This window comes from Leiobunum rupestre, chromosome 2 (genome assembly GCF_980474605.1).
Source record: "Leiobunum rupestre chromosome 2, qqLeiRupe1.1.hap1, whole genome shotgun sequence".
NCBI lineage: Eukaryota > Metazoa > Arthropoda > Arachnida > Opiliones > Sclerosomatidae > Leiobunum > Leiobunum rupestre.
In genome coordinates this window covers 82,511,749-82,526,500 of record NC_143385.1, presented here as the reverse complement: position 1 = coordinate 82,526,500, position 14,752 = coordinate 82,511,749, and positions in this window count along the sequence as shown.

Sequence of the window (14,752 nt, the reverse complement as noted above, 5' to 3'; positions counted from 1 at the left end):
GCGCGATGTTTTCTTGTCGTCAATTTCGGAGGCTCAACGCGAAAAGCTAAAAGAAAATGATGAAATACTGTTAGATTTTTTAGTATTAAATTTCAAATTTCAAGATTAATTGGACGAACTTGGTAAACAAGAATGACAAGTATTTTTTCGGTTTCTAATTATTATCTAAAGAGTTGCTCCGATGCCTAAAAGCTAGATTAAATTATTTGGTGACTCTCAATCCTAATGGTACAAGAAAGATTCTTCAGTAAGGTGTATTAATTAATTAATTAAGGTTCAATATTTCAAGAGACACTTGCGTTAACTTTGTATTTCAGGATTTTTTAGTTCATTTTAGTTTTCCTTCAGGGTATCTTCATGTTATATACATTAACTTTATTTTAATTAATTTCATAGGCATTGTTGCCGTCAAATTACTTATATTTAATTGGATAATATTCCTAGTTTCTGTGTATAATAATAATAATAATAGTAGTCAGCTAGGTTAAATCAAGTGGCCGGGGTACAATCTGCGTATTATTTTAAAAGTATTTATCTATTAGAATTGTTGCTTTTCAAAGGTTGCAATTGTCGAGTATAGTTCACATTTCATTGCATAAATAAAGCCACAATCACACTTGATCTTAAAACCTAGCTTAATATGTGCTATGATAGAATTGGTTTCGGCAGAAAATCGTTTATTACCCACGATAAATTTAAAACTGAAATGGGGTTCCACAAGGCGACACTGGTTGAGAACCACTGGTGTAACGTAACTAACGTTTATTACTTACCTTGGGGCTGGTGCAATTAGAAAATCATTCCGGGTCAATCGCTTACCTTTCACTATGGGGGTAGCGATAGCTGCAGTCTATAGGGGTTATAAGCTTACTAATAGAATGATTACTGTCTATGATAAGGATTGCCACCATTTAATTAGTAAAAATGGCACGAACACTAAAATAGACAATTTAACCCGGAACGCTACTCTTTCTGCGCTTGAGTTTGCAAGCTATCGCCCCAATGGTTAAAGGGGTTTCCCCTTTCCATAAAAACCTGTAGCGATTATCGCTAATAGTAAACTAATGAGCTGTTGGCTCGCGTGGCATGAAGGGCTTTCCACCACCCTCCTACGCATTGTAACCCGGCCACCTGTTTGAAGGCATTATAAGTCGCTTGGGTATTAACCTAGCTGATTATTATTATTAGCCCTTATCAAACACTGGAATACCAACATACATTAAACTACTAACCAGCAACATATTAAAACATGAAACGCATTAAACTAATAAGTTAAAAGAAAATATCAACCATTAAAACACAATTAAATAACATATACATTTACAACACAATAAAAAAATGGTCCTAGCCCACTCTATACACCCAGGTCTGGTAATAGGCGAAACTATAAAGAAAATTTGGTCTTAACCAGCTTATTAAAATGGGAAAACAAAATCACGCGGACTATAATATAACGTAGCTAGTACTATTCCAACTAGTAGGTTATGTAGTCTATTGTGAGACTAACTCTCATTAAATATTTTAACGGGCGCAAAGGTAGAGTTGACACACTTTTGGTTCTTGTGTCACTTTTGCTTTAAATTATAGAAAAGAAGCTGAAATATTTAAATGGAACCTAACGCATTATGGTTCAATATTTGAGATCAAATGCCTAAGATCTGGTGTTACAACCGGAACTAAACTATAGGTGAAGCACTGGTGCTGGTGTACGATTGACTTATTTAGACAATGAAAAGGTTAGGTAAGGTTGCGTTAGACCAGAAGAAATAGAAGTATCCATCTCCAGTGCCGTATTTCCGCCTAGGCCAACCTAGGCCGTGGCCTTGGGGCCCATCCTTGGAAGAGGCCCTCCAGTGACCGTAATTACTGTATTCGAAGGCATAAATCTATAATAATTTATATTGGAGAAATTACTAGGTAGAAGATTTTGTTTTAAAATTACCAAAATTTCTGCCTGGCCGTTTACGGACGCAGCCTTAAATCGCAATGTTGCATAATTATTGCATATTTAGTCGACGATTGTTAAGAGCTTTTATTTAGTAATATAACCGTAGAGCCGGGAGTAGTGTCTCACTTCTGTAATCCCAGGCGTCCGGGAGGCAGAGTTTGTGGATGGCCGTGTGAGGACGACCACCAATCCCCCAACGGGTGGTCGGAATACTTCCGCCACGGGTGTCCCCACCCCTGTCCCCACGTATCCCCCCGTTGGCGTGGCCGTTACACATATCTCGCCCTGATTAATCAGATGGACGAGAGGACTGTATTGTCCCACACGCATACATGGGCAAAACTCCGGAGGGAAACTCCAATTTCGGAGCGAACAGGAGTGAACGTGGAGGAACACATTTTCCCTCTACACTCCATTCTCACCCCTCCGGAGTGAAAAAATTAACTCCGTTAGCCCTCCACGGCATAAATGTCCCACTCCGCAACTTTCCCTCCAATCTCCGAAACATAAATCCCTCCTCCACGCTTTATCCCTCCACACTCCGGAGTGAAAATATCTTCCGGATTACGTCCCTCCAGAGGTATGCAAGACTCCGGAGATAAACTTCAAGATCCGGAGAGACTGGGATAGGGTGTTTGTGAAAATGTTTTCCCTCCACCCTCCACTTTCCACCCTCCACCTTCTGTATGAAACAATTTACTCCGTCGGCCCTCCAAGGCATAAATGTATCCCTCCGCTCTATGCACTCCCATCTCCGAAACAAGTTGTACTAGGAGGCAGAGCCATTAACGTAAACAATCGTTACTAATCACAACATACATGTTCATTTATTGTAGGGAACTTACGCTTTCAGCTATGTACTGAATATTCAGATCTGCCAAAAGTAATTGTTAAAGAAAATGATTACGTCCAACACCTAGTTAGACAAAGTAGACAAAAAAATGCGTCTTCCATTTCAACGTGGTTACGAGTAAGATCCTAAAACGAAGATTTGCTGCCCAAATTTACGCTTATTTTTTATTTTTTCTACAACTGGGGTAATATCAATCCGAGGTTTCGCGGTCGGGCTCTCCAGGACATCGCCATTGAAAACACCATCCTTGCCTAATACGTCGCCTCTTCTCGAGAGAGCGTCAGGACTGCCAGCTTCAACTTAGGGTTGGATCGAATTGTTCTTTGTTTATTTTCGAAAACCTATAACTGAAATGCACATTTTTCCTACAATTTCTTAAAGGCTATTGCCTCCTAGTACAACTTGTTTTTTTTTCACGACCTCTAAACTCAATGAAAAATAGGTCTTTTTAGACCGATTAGTTTTTCACCGGTTGGTGTCACGCAAAATGTTCCAATGGAAAAGTTGTAGAGTAAACATGAAAATTTTACAATATATTTCATATTGTAAAATTTTCATTTATACTCTACAAGTTTTCCATTGGAACATTTTGCGTGACACCAACCGGTGAAAAACTAATTTTTCCAAAACCGCGAAAAATCTGAAATTAAGAAAATATACCCTTAAAATTTCAGAACCGCAGGATAAACACCGTTAGAGAAAAATGGCCTGATCTATCAAATTGAGACACCCTGTTTGGTATTATTATTACCATATATAGTACCTTATTATTAGATTATATTATATTTATAATATAAGTAACATTTTACTCAGAGTGTTCGAAGGTACATGTATCAAGCAGTGGCGTAGCTACAAATCTCAGGCCTCCACGCAATCCGTGGCAAAAGTCCCCTCCCTTCACTGTGGTTCTTTAGAAATTGAAAAACATGCATAGACACTACGGATTGGGGGGGGGGGGCACGAAATTGCCGCGATACCTCTGGGAAACCCGAGTCTCCATCCCCGAGTCGGATTTTCACTAAATGTATTATTAAATGCATTGATTCTGCTCCTAAAACTAGCCACACGTTTACACTTTTTACACCTTTGTAGATTATTCGCTTCAAAGTTTTAGTTTAATTTTATTACACCGTAATGTATTGGTAAGCCTCGGTTTAATTAGAAACTGATCAAAACCTACTTTGAAAGACGGTGAAAGGTGTATTTATGTCAAAATGTTTTTGCGCGCTTTGACAAGCGAATCTAGTGTTCAAATAATTGTAGCCGAAAGATAAGTATAAGCCACGGTCACACGATCGCTCGAATCCTGGTTTCATGGCGAGATTTTCTCAATTTCATTGATCAAAACTGGCAACGAAACCGACTTAAACGGACTTTTACAGCCTGGTGCGAGCCTGGTGTGACAGTGTCTTTAGATTCGTTCTGTACACCCTACACCTGGCATTAGTGAGAAGTTAGAACTACGTTCTGGGCGTAACTTCCATCGTCACGGATAGCGACTGCTACAATTGACATTATTTATTTGCGGACTACGAAGTTTGAGTTTAAAAAAGAAAACTAAATCATTATAAAACCACTGAAAACGTAGATAGGAAATTTGTAGCTCTGTAGAAGTAGCTTTGTTTTAACGAAAAAAACCAAATCTGGTAAAAAAACATTACACAAAATTATTGAGGTTTCATTTGAGACTTTCCACCAAACTTGTCAAATCTGAAACGGTTTCACATTATGTTAATTTTTTTTTGACTATTTTAAAGTTTATATTGCACCGAAACAATACCAAAAAAGTGTAATAGACTTAGAAAAATTATCACTTTTATATTCGATTTCGTAAGTAAAATAACTATGTCTCGACTATAAACCATATTTTTGATATACGGAAATCAGAGCCCAGGATTTTCGAAGGGTGATGTTAAACACCTTCCCCCCCAGAGGCGTGTTTCACAATTGTTATTGTAGCCAATGGGTTCTAAAACATACAATTTTCTACATATGTCTACCTAAAACCATGCAGATACTCTTATCTATTAACATACATACATACACACCTTCCTACATACATACCTACATACATAAACACATACATTTACACACATACCTGCCAAAAATACAAATTAAACAACCGTACCTTTTCGTTTCTCTCTACATACCTATCGTCATCCCTCCACACCCGTACCTACCCACCTACGTATAGACATATTTACACAAAAAAAAAAAAATTCATTGAATATTCTGGAACGTGATAGCGTGTTTCACACCATTCCTCATACATTTAGTACTTAACACTACCTCATTTATAACCCAATCTTAACGTGAGATAATTGAGTCTAGAGCAAGCACGCGTTTTCAGAATTGGGAGTTAGACCTATAACAGATAGCTACAGTCTAAACTTTCAAATTACCAATTATACTGCTATATGTAACAGAGCGAGCTAAACGCCCGTTGTGATAAAACTCTAATGCAGCACACAAATATCAAATTACTGAACTAAACCACAAATCATTATAATATTTTATTAAAATTTGAAATAATAATTGTACAATATTTCTATATAACCCCGATCTTTGTGTTACTTGTGCAAGTTTAACATTTCCATAATTTCATAAAATAAAATGTCATGTATTTTAGGAAGGCGTTATTTCATTAAACACATTATTTGTTAGACGTAGAGAGTCCTGAATAAAACTCCGGAGTTCTGGAGGGAATCGCAAAAACCTCCAGCACTTCTCCCTCCGCCTGAAGAGTATCGCACTAGCATTTTCACTCCGTCCCTCTACCCTCTAGTCATAGTGACACTCTTTTTCCCTCCGTCCCTCCGCCTGAAGACTATCACTCCAGCATTTTCCCCTCCGTCCCTCCACCCTCCAATCGTAGTGGTATTGTTTTTCCCTCCGTCCCTTCGGCTGAAGACTATCGCTCCAACACTTTTCCCTCCGTCCCTCCACCCTCTAATCGTAGTGGTATTGTTTTTCTCTCCATCCCTCCGGAGTAATCGTTCACTCCTCTAATAAATCCCTTGTCACTCTGCAAAATTGGAGGTATTTATCAGGCTCTCCGAACTTATGGAAGTTCTCTCCGGAGTTGCGGAGTTTTTTGGCATTCCCTCCGGAACTCCGGAGTGAAACTCCGGAGTTTTGCCCATCTATGCCCACACGTTACAATCGAATAAAAAAAATATATAACCGTAGAGCTCAGACTTCTACGCTGAATCATTGAAATTCAGGCACAGCCTAGTTCCAGGAATAAGAGTAAATGCAACGCGTGAAAAGGGGGCCCAGACTCTTTATCTGCCTATGGGCCCAGGATCTCTAAGTCCGGCCCTGTCTATCTCCCTGTACTGCTAATGCTCTTTGCAGACTTCCTCGGATTTTTCCAAAGACGTTTTGGGAATATTGCATGGCGAAATACATAATACAGTGATTGTCCAAAACTATTACACATTATTTACAAATAATATAATAACCCTACGGAAAGGCTCTCACCAAAATCTGAAATAACAAGTGGTAGAACGCTCACCTGTCGTGCAGGAGGGCTCGGGTTCGAAGATCTGTGTTTTAGTATCTTTGTCTATTTACGGTCGATCATTTAAAATACAAGTATTAATTTCATTAGTTTTAAAGGACCCAGTTTGTTTCTTTATGAAGGAAAATTTCAAAACTGGCTACACTCTGGTAAATATTTACATAATGACGAAGATTTTTACCCCAACTATGCTCAAGATGGCGCCACCAAGCACTAGGGAGCTTTGCCCGCTTCCAATAATTAATAACGATGCATGACGCGTGCATCGTGGCACGTTCCAGTTAACACGTGATACTGGTGCAAGGTTCGTAAAAAAGGAAACTATAAGGTTGTGTCGATCGCATGATTTTTTATCAAAATATTACGGCTTTTGCGTTGCTAGGTAAAATTGTGACGTCAGCCAGATGAGATCATATTGAAAATCAACGGAGGCTCATCTGGGTGACGTCATCAATTTTAACTCGTACAGAAATTTTTTCAAATATCTTCTTGGTCGAGACCCCCCCTGATACTGGTGTATCTCAAAATTAATTTTGCGCGTGAAAATACGTCGCCATGTTAGGGTGTAAAAGCAAGTAAATTAGCCTGCTATACTTCATTATGTAAAGGAAGTGTCGCGCGCAAAAACGTCATTTTGAGATCGGAAGGATTTTTTATATTGAATCTCAATATAGGCTGCGTTCAGTAACTCTTAAAAAGCTCAGCGCTGAGTAAGATGAAATAAGGATAAAATTGATTTCGATAGATTCGTCCAAGCACAAAATTTCATCGTCGTGTACCCTGTTTCACCCAATTATCTAGATGGCCTAAAATACCTTCTTAATGCGTGTGGCCAAGAAAGGCTTAATAATCTAGCCTTAAATATGTACACGGATATTTTTCTGAAATTTTGTTATCTATGAATTTTTTTACGTATGAGGTATTAGAAAGGAATTTTTTTTTTAAGAAACATAGCATTAAATATTTAGGGCTGAACATTTTCTTGCTCATGTTTTAAGTATATAAATATTTGAATTAAAAATAATGTCCTAGGCCCCACAGGAAATTTTTCCGATCGCCGCCGCTGGGCATGACGGGAGATTTATATTCGCAAAAAATCCAATAAAAAATATCTAGCAGTATTTTTTAATTAATAAAAGCAAATCATTTGCTGTCTTTAAAGGCAATATAGCCCCAAGTATTTCTGTCACTACACTAGAGGGTTCCAATATTGTTCGCTCTCTCTTTGGCTTATGTTGTATTTATGATGTTGTAAGATGAATAACATTCAATTACAAGTTATAATACACTTTATTATTCTAAGTATTAAAAGGTTAAAATTGAGGTACTAAATTTGCCATTACTTGCCCGGTCAGGGACTGAATCAAGAGAGACCCTCTGTACTTTTCCTAACTTGTTCCCACCCCTCATGCGCCCTCTGGTGCTCGCAAGAGTAACTAATTTTACCTATACACTTCAGTACCTTCCCCATAAAAGAAAAGTTAGGTTACAATTATTATTTCACTCTTGACTAAACTTATTTGCTCGTAACAAAGTCTTTTAATTTGGCTGGTTTCTGTGTAACCCTCCTTGACCTGCTAGGTTTGGGAACTTCGTCCTTTGATTGCGTCGTGTTTGATTGCTCTTCCGGAATCTCTTGGTTCGTTGACTGCTCAGGAATTCCTTGGGTTGTTGATTGCTCAGGAATCTCTTGGTTCTGCTGCGTGTGTCCATGTTGGACCTTAGGAGTGGTGAAATCTAGGTGAATTTGGATGGTTCGATCTTGTTTGGGTTCTGGTTGGATGGTTCAACCTCGCTTGGGTTCTGGAGTTTCCATCTGTTCTGCTGCTACTTGTTGTTCCACTGGTGGTTTGGGTGTGGCAGTCGGTGTCATTTGCGGATAGACTGCTGGTTTTGCGATTTCCTATTTGGTTGAATTGCTGCAGGACAATTTTGTTTATTTGTTTGAGGAGGAATTGTCATTGCTTTCATGGGTTGTGCATTTCCTGGACTGAGAGTTTGTTTCTTGCTAGACTCTTTTGGTGGTTTAAGTCGTATTTGGTTGCCTTTGTCAGTTATAATTTCAAACATCATGTTTCCCTGTAGTTTCTTAATAGTACCGTTTATCCATTTGGGACTTTTTCCAAAATTTAGAACTGATACTTCATTGTTAATTTGAAAAGATGGATGACATTCAGGGTATTTGCTATCCTCACTTCCTTCTTGTGAGAGATTCTTAGAAGGTTTAAATAATTTCGGATTACATGTGTCCAACTAAGTCAAAATGTTCCTACCAAACATAGCTTCAGCGGGGGACTTTCCAGAGTTATTTGGGGTCCGACGATAATTCATAACGATTCTGGAAATTCTTTCTTCTAGAGTGCCGTTGTGAAAATTGTATAAACCCTCATCGATTAGTTGAGTTTCATCGGTTTGACCACCATTTATCTTTCTCAAGCTAGATTTAACTGTTCGTACGCTCCGCTCTGCCTGTCCGTTTGAAGCTGGGTGGTAAGGAGCGGATGTCAAGTGTTGAATACCATTCAGGCGAGTGAACTCGGCAAAATCTTTGCTTGTAAAACAAGTGCCGTTGTCGGTCACCAGAGTGGGCATTATGCCAAATCTTGAAATGTGGGCACGTAAGTTTTGTGTTACAAGAGCTGTTGATGTCGTATTCGTGATATCGACTTCCATCCATTTGGTGAAGGAATCGACCGTGATAAGAAGATATTTGTTTTCGACCGGTCCTGCGAAATCGCAGTGAACTCTTTTCCTAGGACCGTCTGCCTTTGGCCATTCTTGATATTTAGCTGCAGGTAATGTTGCATTTTCTTGACAACTTCTGCATTCACGGGCCTTGTTTTCAAGATCTTTATCAATCCCTGGCCACCAGACCTTTGATCGGGCCATTGCTTTCATTGCCACGACTCCCTGATGGGAACTATGTAGTTCTCGGATTAGGTCTTGTCTGTATTTCGGAGGAATTATTATTCTGTTGCCCATTAGCATGATGCTGTCAATGTTGGAAAGTTCTGTTTGTCTCTTATAATATGTCATCAACTCTTCCGTAACCCTGTTCTTGTTTGGCCAGCCGTCTCTCATGAATTTCCATACTTCTTTGAGAGTTGGATCTGAGTTTGTGGCTTCAGCTAATGCTTGAGTGGATATCGGTGAATGTTCCATGGAATTGACGAGGAATACGTATTCTGCCGGTATAGGTGTTGCAGTTCCCTCCTTAATCGGTAAGGGCAGTCTACTTAGCGCATCAGCATTTGCATTGTTCTTTCCTTTCTTGTGATGTATTTCATATTGATAAGCTGAAAGAATGATCGCCCACCTTTGCAATCTGGCAGCTGCCATAGCTGGTATCTGTTTGTCAGGTGCGAAAAGATGTACTAGCGGTTGATGATCGGTATATAAGTAGAACTTCCGTCCATAAATATAGTCTTTGAATTTTATGACGCCAAAAATAATGGCTAAGGCTTCTCGGTCTAGTTGGGAGTAATTCCTCTCGGCTGGGGTCAGTGTTCGAGATGCGAAAGCTATCGGTTTTTCTACTCCATTCTCCAAGTGAGATATCACCGCTCCCACGCCTCTCGGTGATGCATCACATGCCAAATATACGTCCTTGGTAAGATCATAATGCACCAAAATGTTGGAGTCTTTAATGGATTGTTTGGCATGATTGAAAGCTTGACGATGTTTATCTTCCCAGGACCACTGTGTCGTCTTCTCAAGTAATTCATATAACGGTGCCAATTTTGTTGATGTATTCGGAATAAATTTCGCGTAATACATTAAGAGACCAATGAAGGACCGTAGTTGTTCCAAATTTTCCGGTTCCGGTGCTTGCATTATAGCCGTCATTTTCCCAGCCTGGGGATGAATACCAGCCGCATCCAAAACATGCCCCAGAAATTCCACGGACTCTTGTAGGAAACAACATTTTTCTTTCTTCAACTTCAATCCATTTTCCAAAAGAATTTTCAAAACGCCATCTATTAGTTGTAGAAGGTCCTCTTTCGTTCGCCCTCCCAACAAGATATCATCTTGGAAAGATGATACACCTTGTTTGTTCCGAAATATCGTTTCTATATGGCGTTGGAAAAGAGCCGAAGCGGAAGCAATTCCAAAAGGTAATCTATTGTATCTATATATACCCAAAGGCGTGTTGATTACCGTGATTTCTCTGGAGTCCTTATGTAAGACAATCTGATTATATGCATCCCGTAAGTCAATCCGAGCAAAATACTGATTATATGCATCCCGTAAGTCAATCCGAGCAAAATACTTGCATCCGGCTAAAGTGGTAAAAATGTCTTGCGTCTTTGGCAATGGATAGATAGCCGTATCTATGGAAGGATTTTCAGTGGTCTTAAAATCTCCACAGATTCGTACTTTGGCCTGCTGGCCTGGCTGTTGCGGCTTCATAACCGTGACTATTGGAGATGCATACTGTGAGTGGTCTACACTCTCGATGATGTTTAAGGATTCCATTCTTCGAAGTTCCTTCTCCACAATTTCTTTCTTCGCATAAGGAATTGTGCGGGCTTTACAAAATTTTGGTGTATGGTGGTCTTTTATGGCCAACTTCACTTTTACGTTCTTTAATCTTCCCAAACCTGGTGAGAATAATTCGTCATATTTTCTGAGAATATTCTCCAAAGTTTCTTGTGGTGGAACTGCAATATTGTGCACAGTTTCACCATTCTCGAATATCATTGGTAATATATCCAGTGTGGAATAAAGCCATTTTCTTCCGCATAGACTTTCTTGATTTATGTCACTGATGATTAAGAGAGGTAACGTTTCCTCTTTGTTGCCATATTGTACGTGAATCCGAGCCTTCCCCAAAACATTGAGGTGTTCACCCGTGACTGACCGTAATATTTTTGAAAATGGTTCTATTTTTGGTATTCGAGGAATACGATGGAATGTCTCTTCCGATATAATGGTGTGTCCTGATCCGGAATCAATTTCAAAAGAAAAGGCATGCTAATTAAGCTGGCATATGACCTTTTTAGGTGGTGGAGCATCGTCGTCATTAAGCTGTTGCTGATTGAGTCCAGTTGTGACTTGGTGGACAGGATATTCATTTATTGGAACATATCTTTCCTCGTCCTGAACATAGTTGGTACGGTAATTCTTCCGTTTGTTTTTGTGGTATGAAGAAGTCCTTTCAACATTTTTAACTGTTGCTTGGGATGACGCTCTGCAAGCGGCTTGTATATGACCTTTTTTCCACACGCGTGACATGTAGCGTCGATAAAAGGGCATTTAGAATTTACATGATCCATTCGCTTACATCTCGTACATTCAGTCTGACTCCTTTGAGCTTGCGCGTTTGAATCGTGCGTACGTGGTGGTTTCTGAGCTTGATTTATTCTCTTGGAAGTTTTAACTGCGTTGACTTTTGACGTTGCCTCATGTTGAGTATGTGTCCTCATTTGTTGGGCATTGTGTTTTGCTGTTTCGATCTTCTGAACCAGATCAATTGCTACTTGCAATTTTATGTCATCGCTTTCTTCTGTTAGTCGTTGTTGCATGTCCTCGTTGTTGATGCCACAAACGAGCTGGCGCATAATCATTTCATCGAAGTGTTTGCCAAAACCACAATGAGCTGATAAACGCTTTAGTTCCGCAACGTACTCCGCTACTGTTTCGTCATTTTGTCGATAACGTTGATTGAATTTCAATCTTTCCAATATCCTAGAAGGTTTGGGATTGAAGTGTTTGTCGAATAAGGCTGCCAAAGCCTCATACTCAGTTTCTAATACAGTTTTCGGATATACCAAACTGTTTAATAGGGTTAGAGTAGGTGCTGGTAATACTGTCAGCAAAACAGCTCTCTTTTCTTCTTCTTTCACTTTATTGATTATAAAATGGGCGTCTAAACGTTGTTTATATTGTGACCATGGCTCTGTGTCTTGATGAAAGTCCGGTAATTTTCCCATTGTGGAGGAATTCGAAATCCTTGTTGCGTCTGCCAGGTCTCTTGTTGAGCGTAATTAATGTAATTGCTTGTTGCTCTGTTAGAAACGGCCGCCGTGGATGTTGACTTAATTTCTGTTTTCTTAGTTACTAAGTTGTTACCTCGAGGCCTTCCCCTCTCCTTGAGGCTTAGGAAAGTCGTGCACTGTGTCCGCGGTCCGTTAGGCTTAGCACGCGGGCCTTTGTTGTCCTCGTGGGTTCCGTCGGAAAATCCTTATTGCGCGGAAAAGAATTTTCGTAGAACTATCTCCGTCGCCATTGTTGTATTTATGATGTTGTAAGATGAATAACATTCAATTACAAGTTATAATACACTTTATTATTCTAAGTATTAAAAGGTTAAAATTGAGGTACTAAATTTGCCATTACTTGCCCGGTCAGGGACTGAATTAAGAGAGACCCTCTGTACTTTTCCTAACTTGTTCCCACCCCTCATGCGCCCTCTGGTGTTCGCAAGAGTAACTAATTTTACCTATACACTTCAGCTTAGGACATTTTTGGCACTCCTCAGTGGTTTGCTGCGGAGGTAATACCTCGAATTGTTGGGATCTTCCGTAAAAACGCGTATTCGTCAGTTTTAGGGAGTCAATGAAATACCGAGCTGATTTGATTGATATTTAGGGGGAAGGAGCGGTTAGAGCGCTAGTCGGATTGGCACAGAGATGCTAAAAATCGACTACTATTAGGGCTGTGTGAGTAGTGGTTTTAGGCAATCGAGTCGAGTATCGAAATTTTTTTAATCGAGTATTCGAGTCGTGTAATATCAAAAGTAAATAGGGGGAGAAAGTCTATCACTGCCTCCAGATTTTACCTTCCACTATGCTTGACACCCTTTTTAAAGAGCTAGTGATCACGTGATATTTCTAACCAATAAGGATAGCAGATTACATTTGTAGTATTCCGGTCCGCGCTCAAGATGAAAATTTTGAATTTTATTCCCTGGCAACCATGTCACCGCCTCGCGATTTCAAATAGTCTCTCTGTCAAATTCTGACCATTATTTCCTTCGATAACGGTTGATTTTAATTAATAATTACTATATCAATTGTAAAATAAACAAAAAAGTTCGTAGTTATAGCTATTATTTCAGTTAAACTTGCAAATTGTTAGGCCTTAACATCGTAGATTTACCAATTAGTCCCGATCTCTGCTCTTAGATGGCGCCACGCTCTCCACAATTTAATTGAGCGTTATTCTAGTTATGGTTTATTTCTTTTCAAAAGTCGTGTTATTATTTTTAAAATGTCGCATTTTAGTTTCTATCACATATCTACTTTATTAAGGAACTAAATTAACCAAATTATCGAAAGCAAAAGTTTAATATTCACGTATTTTATAGAGAACTATTTTTCCTCGTGGCGGAGTACAACCGATAACTTTGTGTCCCCGTAAAGAGGCGAGGGGGAAGTCATTTCCGAAGCCCAAAAATTTTACCCCTCAAATAAGACGTCGTGCGGTTGGACCCAAGTGCCAGACTTTCTCCCCCTATTTACTTTTGGTAATATAGAAGTCGAGTGACTCGAGTCGAGTAATCGAGTACTTGATTAAGGGGGAAATTTCGCTTATTCGAGTCAAGTAATGCAGAATAAAACCTCTAGTAATATATTTAACGAGTCATGTTATCGAGTACTTGATTAGGAGCGGATTTTATTTTATTATAGGAAATAAAACTTAAAATGAGTATAAACTAACTTTCAATGCTGAAAAATATTCCTTTAATTTAAATGAACCACAGTTTCCACGACTTTAGTCGCCTTATAGTAGCTAGTGGGATAAAAGACTAGTATACTAGGCTACTAGCCTAATTACAGTAATTAATAGTAAAATAACAATGCAATATAAATTATTTTTTATTATTAATGTACCGTCTGTCCGTATATTGCTTAGGAACGCCGGCCGACATCCGAACTCGTGAAGATACATCAAACCAAACCAAAACCAAAACTTAAGCATGTGCGAGTACCCAATTTTAATCGAGTACTCGATCGAGTATCGAGTCGGGTCTAAACTCAAAGCATTGGCTTAGATTTTCGGGTACCCGATAGGCCAATTTTTGCAAAGGCCCTACCCGCGAGTTTTTTTTTGGCTCCGCCTTAAACCTAATTGGTTAGAGAGTCATAATAAATTCTTAGGTTCTTCCTGATTGGATATTGTTTTAAAAGAAAGTAAAGGTACAAAATTAAACCATGACTTTAAGAAAGTTTAAGTTCCCTCACCTCGCAGTACTTTTTGGTAGCTTGTTAATCACTAGTCACGAACCTTTTGTAGGTGGTTTAATTTTAGTTTGCTCAGTAGTGTAGTATATTTAAAAGCTTTAAATATCACTCAGTGTTAATTCACCAGTTTTGAAAGTGAACTTTGTTACTCAAGTACCCGAGGTTATTCGAGTACTCGAAAACCCCTTTTTTAATCTAAGACTAAATACTCGAAAACCCGATAAAATTTAGATACTCGACTC